Source organism: Phyllostomus hastatus, unplaced genomic scaffold, assembly GCF_019186645.2.
Source record: "Phyllostomus hastatus isolate PE091 unplaced genomic scaffold, TTU_PhHast_1.1 phas_contig_80, whole genome shotgun sequence".
In the NCBI taxonomy this organism is placed as follows: Eukaryota; Metazoa; Chordata; class Mammalia; order Chiroptera; family Phyllostomidae; genus Phyllostomus; species Phyllostomus hastatus.
This window is the reverse complement of record NW_025333960.1, coordinates 23,189,948-23,203,056: the sequence shown is the minus strand read 5'-3', so window position 1 is coordinate 23,203,056 and position 13,109 is coordinate 23,189,948. Positions and strand designations below refer to the sequence as shown.

The following is a 13,109-nucleotide window of genomic DNA, read 5'->3' as shown; positions in this document are numbered from 1 at the left end:
TAAGATTTTGACTAATTGACTTCAGTTTTATTTCCTACACACAAAAAAGATCTATTTGCAGTTTATTATTTAATGTAATAATTTATGGTCCTTGAATTGATTGATACTAAATGAATTAAAATACGTTAATAGATTTAGCTTTCTCACTTTCACATCAATTCTTTCCTTTCCTATTGAAAGATGAAATAGAATGTTATTTATTTTTTCATGATTATCTATTAAAAGGTAAGTCTTACAACCACCAGTTTTAAAATACGGAGGTCATAATAATTGACAACCATTTTATTTCCCCAAACACCTGTGAATTTCAGTTATTTTTCTTAAAGCCATGTATGTAATTGTTTTTCAGGACAAGTGTTGACAACTGAACTGAGAAGAATCTTTCTATTTTGGAGGAATTTTAAGAATTATTTCATTCCTAAATCCTAATATGTATCCAAAACTGAATGGGGCTTTGGCACAGTGCCATTGTGCATAGGTATGGGGTCAATATTTGCCAACTAATACAAAAATAAGTTTTTACATTTCCATATTTTCATTACATGGCTTTTGGCTTAAAATCATAACATAAGATAGATTTTTTATTTATCAGGTAAATCTCTGTATAAGAGCAGCCTTTCAGCTCCCAATGCTCAGAAATTGCCAATAATCATAGAAAATTATAGTTTGACCTCTGTACCTATGCCCACCACCCTTCCCAAGTCTCCACCCACCCATTACTCTGTGATCTGTGAGAGCTGCCAACCTAAACACCTGTTGCTCTGAACCACATTCTTCTTTCAACTTTAGTTTTTGTCTGGTAACAGGTACTGCACGTGTTTCCAAGGAGTCAGTGTAGTCAGTAGAAGACAAAAATCAATATTGATCCAAAGTGCATAAATAGCCTAAAACCCTGTCTCTTTTCTTCTTCCCAATCTTTGCATTCATATCAGACAACTTGTCAACTTATTATCTGCCTGACTTCCCTCTTGAATGTTATTGTTCACATTCCTTCTGTGTATTTTTAAAAGCCTGATCTGAATATAAAAAAAGTGAAGGCCAGAAAGTGTCTGGTCTCCTCACAAAAGTAGCTAACTCATTATTGCATCTTGAGGCAAAAGTATTTATACTGTTTATAAGATGCTATTGCTATGATCCTGTAGGTACTGTCTTTTTTGATTATAGAAGCTTTATAGTTCAGGGGAAAAAAACTAAACTGGCCAGTGTTAAACCAGATGCCTCTTTAAATTTCCTGCATTTCCTGGATTCTAATGTTCTGCATTGCCAAGGCAACACAAAGGGCTCGTAGAGACAGAGACTGGACATGACCTCAGGTTTGTTCATTCATTCTTTCCAGTGTCCTCCATCCTAACCTTTCTTTCTAATCAAGGTGCTAATCACTTTGTTATTGTGTTCAGTTTCTTGCCTAATAAAATGTTTTTCAACATTTGGGAAAAAATTAAAGCAACAGCATCTTTGACAAGGAACACTAGTCATCAGGGTTATAAGGAAGCTCTCTTTATTAATAGAGCTAATTTGCCCCACCTGATTCACAGTTTGTTAACCTGTCTGATTTTTATGAGAAAGTGAAGTCAAGGATAACTAATGGACAGGGCTCAAGTTATTACAGAAAATTTGTAGGCTCCTCAATTATTTCAAAGAACACACATCCTGCCATGAGGAAATCTATATTTGTAAAAACAGTGCGAGCTTTCAAAGTTGGGATATAACCTTTGCCAATGTAGTCATAAATATCACCATGATCAGTGTCTGATGCTAGTCTGAATATATGCATCTTTAGATAAAACTGTAAGATACCAAGAACATCATGGGCATTTCTGCTCTGACTTCCTGTCTGGACTTCTTTGTATTATTTGCTGTTCATTCTGCTCAGATTCTAGGTCCTGCCTGCTCAATTAGACAATTATAGCCTCTCATTTATAGTGAGTCTATCTCCCAGTTATGGGAGATCAGTATTAGGTCCTGGCCCTTTCAATCTACCCCATTCTGTTGCACTACTTATTATTGAAAACAAAGAATTTAGAAAAATATTGTAGACAAAAATATTCCTCATTAAAACAGGGACTCCCAGAACTCTGATTTTGTGGTTGGTTAAGGCTTGTTAAATTGTTGCTTAAAGAATCTTGCACTAAGATGAACGTTACAGAAGTTAAGTTTTTGCTCAGGATAAGAAACAACTTCCTAACAAGGAAACCTGTCCAGGACTCGAAAGAATGAGCTTATGTTAGCAGAACGGAATGGAGGTTAGATCATAACCTATAAGGGATGTTAACAAGAGATCCATGAGGAGTTTCATTGAATCATTTCTAAGGTTCTTTCCAGTTTTGTGTCTATGATTCTATTTACCTTTATTACTTTACTGAAATAGCTCTACTATGTATGCATGGATCCACACACAGACACACACACACCCTCTCAGTTGCTCACATTTCATTATATAATCAAATGAATCATGTTCCAAAGTTCGAGCTTAACTAGTTTGGACTGAGTTGCTCAGTAGAGTGGGTAGCTAATTGGGATTAAGCTTGTCCTATAGTTTATTTAGCTTCTTTTAGGGAAAAAGCAGTTTATATCCTGGGTGTAGTTTCAAACATGATGCTACTTTTGATAAGCCAGGAGTAATTCACAAGAGAATACACATAACCTCATATCATTTTTCAAAAGCTGTGGTAAGCATAGCCATTTTTTAAAAAACAATGCAAAGCTCATGCCTCTTGACTTTGACCTTAGAAACCCATATCAAATTGTACAATAAAATTTGGCTATTTGAGTTTATAAAGAATATTAAAAGTATATGATGGTATAATGATAAATAGACAAAATATCAGGAGGCAAGTTTCAAATATCATCAATTATCTATTTGCCCTTGATTTTTTAATGACCCAATTTCTTCACCAGAAAAATAGAAAAAAAAATGGCCAGCTCTATTCCATAGGTTTTACATAAAAACTCCATTGAGTTTGAAGTCTTTTTTATCTTATCAGAATAAAAACCCCTGTTTGGAACAAAGAATTCTTGATATTAAAAAGCAACACAAAATAAAATACAAAGAAGAATTCTCACAAAGAAAGGTGCTTCATAAATTATTGTTTAAAACACACCATCTATTAAATACATATTGTTCCAATTTTTCCAAGATGAACAGCATTTTCAAATCCCCTTAAGTGTTTAGTAAAGAATAGTCCTAGTGGACCAGAAGGTAGGTTTATCAGTAGAAATGACAATGAGTATTTTTAAATGAAGTTGAATACTTTTAATTTCTGACATTAGAGCATCCCTAAAGTTAGAGATTTTTATTCATTTACATAATTGGTAAGAAGTTACTGGTAAAGAAGAACAATGTTATTTTTGCCTCAACCCAAAAGGTGAAATTTATTATTGGAAATTCAGCAAATGGTAGAACATCTGCTTTGCAAGCTCAGTCCCATTCTGCTTACTTTTTGACTGGGCTTTTCACTTCTTTTAAATGTCCTAAAACAACAATATCACCTCCATTTTCAAGCATTTAACACGCATAGAACATGCAGTCATTAGGGTTAAAAAAAGTTAAATAGACAATGAATAAATTCATCCATCTGTGCGAGAATAGCATGTTCTCTTTCTTATATGTTACTCAGTTACTGAATACCGATTTTCAAGTAGAGGCAGATTTAGCATAATTTTTCTCTATGCTATTACTATTTTTGTAGTGCTGTTTTACAGTGGTTTCTATACATTATCAAAACCCTAAAAAACAAACAAGGGAAGACCTCATTTCATTGTTTTAATTAGTAGTGACCAACATCAAACATATGAAATTAGCAGGTCGATTATGTTGCATGAAATATAGCAAAATAAACTATCATTCTTGAAAAGCCCCATCAAATTTTGGACATTAGTATTTTGTAATATTCTACATGTTTTGTTCTCACTATGATATTCACAATTCCAGTTAGAATCAAGTTTGAAAATTAACTTGTTTATAACATGCAAAAAGCTCTTGTGTCTTAATAATATTATACTGCATATTTGAAAGTTGATCATAGAATAGATCTTAAAAGTTATCACAAGAAAAAAAACCCTGTGACATAATGGATGTTAACTAGATATATACAAGTGCTGAATCATTTCGGTATGTATACATCTGAATATAATAATGTTATATGTCAATTATCTCTTACTTAAAACATACTCTTGTCTTGACCTCATCTCATTTGGCACCACAAAGGGGGCACAGAGGGAATCTGAGGAGGCATTATAAGTTATTGAATTTACTAAACATTTTGTGGTCCAGGCTTTGTGCTTGATGTTAAAGATGCAATGGTAAATAAGATATGGTATTGATGTCCATCCTTCATGCACTTTTGGCTGGAGGACAAAAGTACAGATGGTTATAATACCGTGTGAAGAGTAACTCTTAGAGAATTAAGTACAAGTTATAAGGATTTCCAGGAAGGCTACATGGAAGACAGTAGACTTGAGTGGGTCCTTGAAGAAAGAAAAAGGGAAAGGACTGGCCATCCAGAGAGACAGAGTTGAGAAAAAGCATGGCCTATTGAGGGAAAGGGTAGTGGTTAATAACATTGGAATATAGCCATAATTATGTAAGAGGCAGGAAATGTTGCCAGAAAAGTAGGCATGAACCAGAACCAACAAGGACCAGTGTGCCCTTCCATGGAGTTTGGACTTTATGCAATAGGGGTTGGGAGCTAATGAAATGAATGCAAAGGATAACATAGTCTATTTGCATTTTATGAAAACCCTCCCCAAAGTATGGGTTGGAAGGGGAATTGACTGGAAACAGGGAAATCAGGTGGTATATCACTTTAATTATCTAAGGATGAAAGTCTTAGGGGTCTTTTCTAAGACAGTGGCTTTAGAAAGAAAGCTAAGGAGTGGGATGTGGATAGATTTACAAGATAGAATTGGCCTGTTTGAGTGGATATGGGGGATAAAGAAGGATGGATGATTCCCATGTTTCCAGCCTAAAAAATGAAATGAATTGTGCATTCTGTGTGGGGAACACAGGAGGAGGGACAGGTCTGGTGGGGGGAAATGATAAACTGAGTCATATCTGTGTTGATTATAATGTGACCTGTGGGATATGGAGGTGGCTAAGTCAAGTATGTCAAATAAGCAGTAGTCATTACAAGCCTGGAACTCCAGAGAGAACTGGGATGCTGGCTTGCCTTTTACATCACTGATGACTAGATAAGAATTGAAGTTATGGTTATGAATGAGCTTGCCCTAAAGGAATTGGGGATGTGAGAAAAGGCCAGGGTGAGTTATCGGAAAATCCCCACCAGTAACAAAAAACAGTATGGGAAACCAGAGTTGGGAGCTGGGAAATGTCAACGTTGTCCTGTGAGAATCAGCGGCATTCTGTCTCTGAGTGCCACAGAGGAAGACAGTCAGAAGGAGGGACTGATCAAGCATGCCCCATGCCACAGAACAAGCAAATAAAATAAGAACTGAAAATGGCCCCTGGAGTCAGGGGGGAAAGTCTGCTGCTGGTCATTACAGAGAAATTCTGTGTTAGGAGTTCTGGAAGTGAAACCCAGGTAGCAACGGGTTGAGCGAGGGAAAATAAAACAAATGCAGAGTTGTTCTTTCAAAGAGTTTATCTGTGAACTGGAGGAGAGACAGACATAATCTTCAGGCTCTGTACTCAATACCTTCTACTTTACCCTCAGAACCACCTTGTAAGGTTTGTTGCTGGGTTTTGTTCTTTTTAAAATGATGCAGAAGTTTTTTCTCCTTTACACATAAAAGTCCTAGTAGCTGGTGCATGGTCACGATAGCTCTCCACACTGTCAAAGACTCAAGTTCTTTCTATCTTATGTCTCAGTTTTGTGTGATTCGTGGCTTACGATGATCCCAGGCAATAATATGAAGGATGAGATGAAGGACTGATGCCCTTTTTTATCAGAAAGGTATAGTCAACATTTTAAAAATTAGAAAATGAGGAAGTTAAATAACTTGCCATGTGCCCTGTGTCCTAACTGGTAGAGCCATCAATGGAATCTAGGCAATGGCTTAGTGGAGCCAGCTCATAGTACCTGGGGAGAGATCTGAAGAGAACAACTTGTGGTGTATCTCTTTCCACCTCTGCATTCAGTGAGGTCATGTAGATAGCTTCAAATTGGTGGTGGTGTGAGCATTTATACCACAGAAATTAGCAAGCAGTACAGGCCAAGGTTGGTTGGTTGCTTACTTGCTTGATTGGTTGGTTCCCAGGGAGCCCATTGTTAAATATTAACAAGTGCACCACTGGAGCAAGTCTGTATGATAGCAAAACCTAAGCATTTTCCACTGCCCTGCATGTGTGACTCAGCCAAGTTCACCTGGTTAGTTAACAGCAGAGTTGAGACTTGAACCCAGACCTGTGATCTACTACATCCAGCCCAATATAGATCCCAGGGCTCTGATGAAAAAATAAGTAAAATAATCACATTTTATGCCCAAATGGCCCAGGTTGGTATCAACGAAGTCTCATATTTATTCATTTTCTAGATCTAAGCTATCAATTTTCTGCTTCAGCCTCCCAGGGAATCCATCTCTGGCATGTTTGCTTTTTTAAACCCACCTGCCTGAAGACCTGGCTCTCTGAACTATGCTAATGAATTCTCTTTTAAAAAAAATACCCAATTTTCTCTGGGTTCACGGTTTCAGAACAATATTTATTATTGAGTGAAATAAAGTATCTTAGATACATCTTTCCATGCCCAAAATGGAAGACTTACACATGAGCTATTCATTGAAATAAGTCCCGAAGAGTTCATTTTTTCAACAAACTTCATTTACCAGCCATTCAAATTTAGCTAGAGAATGAATAACAACACAGCTGCGCCACATTACTTCAAAAATACCTTAAATTTCATTGTAGACATTGCATTTAAAACTGTGTGTTTATGCAAACTAAGGAATTCTGAAATGGTAAGTAGCTAATGTAGGAGAAATTGCCATGTCATACCACACAGTTAAAGTGCTGACATGAAAACATCTCCCTGCAGTACCCTCCACATGTTTAATTTGGATTGCCATTACAGCACACCGAGCAGGATTTACTCGCAAACAGTTGTGACTTGAAACGTGGTGTCTGTAGGTGGCATGGAAGAAATATTATCTTTAGCTGCATCACAGTAGATTTCACCATAAAGCAGGGTGCCTTGTTGTGTAACTGAAAAAGAGAAATTTTTATCTGGGTTGATTCTTACACAACATAAATGTGTTTCTTTCACGCGAGAGAAAAAATGAAGAAGAGTTTCATAATTTGTTAGCCAAAAATTACTTCAGGCTTTCATCTTTTAAATATTCTGTTAAAAAAATCAGAAACATTCCCAATTAAAATGGAAAGTACCTCAAATAAAAATGGATTTTTCAGGAGCTATAGGATAGATCTTTATTAAGACAGCACAGGCCAAAGCAGTTCTCAACAAAATTAGCCTCATGCTAACTTGAATTTGTTGTGGAAGTTGAATCACAGGGTATATTCTGTGTGCGTATTTCAGTCGATACTAGTCACTGACTTTTATTTTTCATGACTTGGGAATGGAGCATTCCAGGTAAATGCATATTTTGATTACTTAAAGTGGCACTTATATTAACAAATGATTAAAAATGCCCACAGTAATAGAATATAGGTGACCCTTGGGTTTTCTTATGAAAGGAGTCTTAAGTCATACCTGATTTTCCCACAGAATAAAAACAATGAACTTGTATTTCTAACCAAGGAACAGATGCCCAACTTTTTTTTTCTTCATAGAAATGACCACACACATTTTAATCAACTGTAAAGATATACTTGTACACTGCGTAACTAAAAACTTTCTAAAGTAAATGCAAGTCATTTGAGCTGAGCAATGCAGTAATAATCATACAAGTCGTCCTATCATTTCACTGGAAATTCCCAGATAAGATTCGTAGGACAGGAGAGAAGCCATGAGACTATAAGGGAACAAGAAACACCTGAAGACTGCTCACCCCAGAAGTGAGGTTATGACTTGAGTGGCAGCTGGAAGAACTCTGAAAAGGGCAGAACCCAAGCTGAAGAGGCAAAGAGAGGCACAATATGGGGAAGGCCAGACCTAGTGGACTCTTTCGCAAGCAACCACTTAATCTGATCTACTAATTCATATTGAGCAGCTAATGAGTAATCATGATTCACCACATTACTGATTCCAGATAGCAAATTAAATTGTGCTCAACATGGCATTCAGGGTCTTTGCTTCCAGTTGAACCATTTATAGGAGGAAATAATCTTGACCATGGCCCCAGCCTTTGTTTGAAAATCTTTGCCTTGTTTGAGTCTTTGCAGAATGTCTCAAATGCTGTCTATGCTTGCTTACCTACACTTGCTTGTAAGTGTTCACTATGCCCTAGTTATCAGCATGACTGTAAATCTCCCACACATCTCACTGCACAGAAACAACCTGTATTTCTCAGTCAAATGTGGTGATTTTGTCCTCGAAAATACCCCTGAAATGAATTCTACCCACGCCTTGTCTGAAAACACACAGCTCTCTGTTGTGCTGAACCTCAAAGAGACAACCAAAACACCACATGCAAACCTAACTTTATTTAACGCGTCTTTCCTTGTTTTCTTTGGCCATTTTCCATTTAATCTTCTGACTTCCTGTGCCATTTTAAAATGTTCACCCCAGAACATACAGAAATGCACATCTGAACTACATTAAATTAAAATATTAATTGACCCTCACATCAAGAAATACACTAAATCTTACTGGAGTAATGTAGTTATTTTCCCTGAAGTCTTTTTTTTTTTTGCACTTGACATTGAGGACACTCACTGTTGTACTACCATCACCACCATCCATTCACAGACCTCTTCTTATCTTGCAGCACCGATAGTCTGTACCTGTTAAACAGCACCTCCCATTCTGTCCTACCCCCAACCTCTTGCAGCCCCCATTCCAATTTCTGTTTATGAATTTGTCTATTTTAGGTACCTCATGTAAGTGGAATCATACATTATCTTTTTTGTGACCGGCTTATTTTCCCTTAGCATAATGCCCCCAAGGTTCATCCACATTATGGCGTGTATCAGAATTCCCTTCCTTCTAAGACTGAATAATATTTAACTGTATGGATATATTACATTTTGTTTCTCCATTCATTCATCAGTGGGCACTTGGGTTGCCTCCACTTTTTGGCTATTATGAATAATGCTGCTATGAATATGGGTATACAACTATTTCTTTAAGAATCTGCTTTCACTTCTTTTGAGAATATAACCAGAAGTAAAATCCTATATCATAGGGTACCTACAAGGTTTTAACTTAGACAGAAGGGATGATTAAATTAGTAAGTTTCTCAAGTTTTCATAATTATTTCTTTGGTTGTTTTTCCTCATGCTTGCTTTCTTCTAGATAAAGCAATATCCAATAAAATTATTATGCGATCAATATATACATTTAAGTTTTTGAGTAGACACATTTTAAAGAGTAAAAAGAAACAGATGAGATTAATAATGCTATTTAACTCAGTATATTAGAACTATTATTATTTCAACATGTGATCACAATATAAAAAGTTATGAGATGCTAGAAATGCTGCATATACCAGATGTGTATATATTACAATAAAGATTAAGAGAGTACAGGATAAAACAGTTAAAGAAAACTGTAGTCCTACCAAAACAATAAAGTTATTTTAATAGAAAAATATTTTATCCTACTTCAGTTTTTAAATTAAAATTTAAATTACTTAAAATTTAAAATTGAGTTTCAAAGTTGTGCTAACTACATCCCAAGTAGTCAAGAGTTGCATGCAGCCAGGCGCTACCAGAATGGACAGTGCAGAGATGGACATTCCCATCATCCCCAGAAGTTCTATTGGACAGTGCTGTCCCAGGCTGTGATCTCTCTGAGGGCAGATGCTTGGGTTATCATCAGAACCTTATTACCTGGTGCATAGGAAGGGTTCAATATGTATGTGTTGATCCATCAACTACATTTATGGAGCAGGCATTTATTGAAAGCTCACCCTTTGCCAGGCACTGCCATGGCACTGGGCCATACTGAGTGAGCCTAGATAGCTATCTGCCTAGTCCTGGAATGCTTTTTCAGAGACTGAGGTTCTTGCATGTTCTGTTTGCTTGGTTTCCAAGCTAGGTCTTGAAAGAAATTTTTCAAAAGGTAGTGGAAACAAAAACTATTGCTTGTATGGTTCTGTTTTGTTTCTTGTGCCTCCCAAAGGGTCTGGAAGAAGCACACCCTCAGTAAATTTCAGCTCAACAAACATAGGCATAAGTGGCTTTGTTCAATCATCAGACACAGAATATGGCCCTGAGGGATTCCTAAGGAAAGAAGTCCCTAAGAGTGATGAGAGGGCATTGGAAAGGCAGCACAAGAGAAAACCAGAGAAATCGGAGCATACATACAAGAACACCCTAGACAGTGCATTTGAGGAAGCAGAGGGTTATCGAACCAACCCCAGGGCCATGAGCATTTCCTCATCCATAAATTAAAGTGCAGGCTTTATTAATTCTGCATGTAAATCTCTGCATCCTAACTCAATTTGGAGTCAAAGTCATTCATTTATCCATTTATTTATTGAAGAACTATTGAAAGAATATTTATTATTTACTACTATGAGTCAAGGGCAAAGTACAAAAGTTATATTTGAGATCTCCTGGAGAGAAATCTCAAACATGCAAAGAATAAATAATGACTGATTTGATTGTTTAGGGGAAGTGGGGAATGGGATGGTATTTTCTGAATTTTGCCTTTGGCTGCATGATCGATGAATCTTGATTGCCCTAGAATGAGTCTGTTTGCCTAAAGAGATAACAGATATGACCTTTCCAGTGTCACTGCAACATTAAAAACAAAGGGCACAAATCATTGTGTTTTTTATAATTCTGTCTTGATTGCACTTGCTAGTTTTCAGCATTCTGCTATTATTTTATTTAATTTTAGTAGATACAAGAAAATATCATTTACATACAGAATTTCTCTTCTATCTGCCCATGTGCTATTGGAAATAGGCATCTACATTCAGGAGAAATTTGGAGGATTAGACTGAGAAGAGACTGCAGGGTATCATTAACATTTATCTCACACCTTTAATAGAAGCCTGCTGCATCTTTTTTAATTGCAGTCAAGCACATCTATCAGTAACTCATTTGCCGTTAATGTAGGAACCTCTGAGTTTTAAAAAATAATGGGATATGAGAGACAATTTCTCTATGTCAAGGAATGTTCAATGTTTGTTAATTGCAAAGTGAACATAACAAGTATTCGCATGCCTTCCCAGGGTTCACTGTTAGCCAAGCCTTCTTAGCGTTGATGAACAGTGGTGCTCATTGTGTGCTAGGGGGACAGCTGTGCATTGACTTCATGGGAACTGCAAGGGCATTTGTGAAAAGTCAAACTCTAGCATTCAAAGTATCCTTAACATGTTCAGAATCACTGCTGTTTAAAAAAAAGCCTCTTATTTAAAATATGTAACTCACAGATAATTCATATGTAGTTATAGTTATTTTTAATATTAATTAAATGGCAGTATTAAAATTATTTCAGTGGTTTAGCTGAAATAATTTTGGTCTACAATAACCAACATGTAAAGGGTTATGACTGTATAATTTGTTATGGTGTTTTTCATTGTTGAGTATATTAGAAAGCTAGCATCATCTTTATTTAACCTGATGCAAATGTACAGAATATTTTTTTAAGGTAAAATGGTAAGTGCATTCCTAGAGTTAAATTTACTTCTCTGGTAATTTGTTGAGAAAGAAAAAATAATTTTCTTTCTCCACATGAGAAAGAAAATCAAAAGAGAGATAATCAGTTGAATATTGTTTAACTTCCTAGCAGAACTCTTTAAATAACAATTTCCTAACACATCTGAATTAGATCCTGGTTTCACATTAAAGTTCCTGTAACATCCTATTCTTAGTATTCTAGTAATAGTTGCAGTGTTTGCGTCTCACTGAACTTTTTAGGAAGCATTTAAAGTTGGCAGTAGTCAAAGTCTTTGAGAGATAGGAAAAATCAAACAAACAAAAACTAAATGTTCTGAAAGATGGATTTCATTATCACTTGTTTTAAATAATTCATAGTGATTGACGGCAGTAACAGGTAAGGCAAACAGATGCCTGGGATCCATTTGCATATTTTATATTTTCTCTCCAAATACTGCCACACTGTGCCCAGTGTCTGATGCAGCGGGTTCCAGTGCAGTGCGACTTAAACATCACACTCTTCTCACCAGTAAATTATCAAAATTAGTCTTGTCACTCAAGACAGTGTCAAAGGAAGAGCATTGTTTGGGGTGAAAAATAAAAGATTTGCATATAAGATGGCAGATGTGGCTGAAATTTCCATTCATATTTGCTGATACAAATGTAAACACCAAGGCTGAAATGTGACTGATTTTGATTTTTTTAACCATTTGGCTTCACAACTTGTACAAGTAGTATGTATAACAATATAGTTTAGCAATATAAATGATGCTGTAATCAGTCCTCTTTGATACAGGGCTGATCTAGAGGACAGAGGAGAAATGTGAAGCATGTAAATCTCCAGAGTACTGAGGTGAAAGACTCAAAGATGAAACTCAGTTCAACTTCTTAAACCAGCAAAGGATTGAAGCTGTTTGCCAATTCCCCAGGCCCAGCCCACAGCCCCTGCTAAAGTCTAGAGATTTGCTATACAATATTGTACACTTACAAATCTGTAAGAGGATAGACTTCATATTAAGTGTTCTACCACAGTAAAATAAAATTTTAAATAAAGAAAACAGCCAACTTCTAGTGGGAGGGATTGACTAGCTAACAGTATAATTACACTAAGAAGGGGACCAGAATGCCAGCACTGACCGTGCAAGGCTGCAGTGCTTGGCTCAGGCAAGTAGAGCTCTAGAATGTAATGGCCCATCCAGTAGTTGGGGAATTTTGAGACCACTTGGCAACATCTGAAGTTGGGAGAAAAGTGATCTCAAGAAATGAAGCTTTTCATTTTTCTGTATATTTGAAAATGTTTACAATAAAATATTTCAAAACTAAAAAAAGAGAGTGAAAATCCAACCAACCAACCCTGGCAGCTGTGCTTTTGTTTATCCTTCTGTGCAATCCCCGTGACATAACTCTGGGACACGTTGTATTTCCA

At 36.3% G+C, this 13,109-nt stretch overlaps 1 protein-coding gene across 5 annotated transcripts in view; it reads left to right on the top strand.

Annotated features, from left to right (window-relative positions):
• The window catches only part of CHST9 (carbohydrate sulfotransferase 9), a 230,332-nt gene that overhangs the window by 106,650 nt on the left and 110,573 nt on the right, over positions 1-13,109 (top strand). The gene's annotated exons all lie outside the window — the stretch shown is intronic.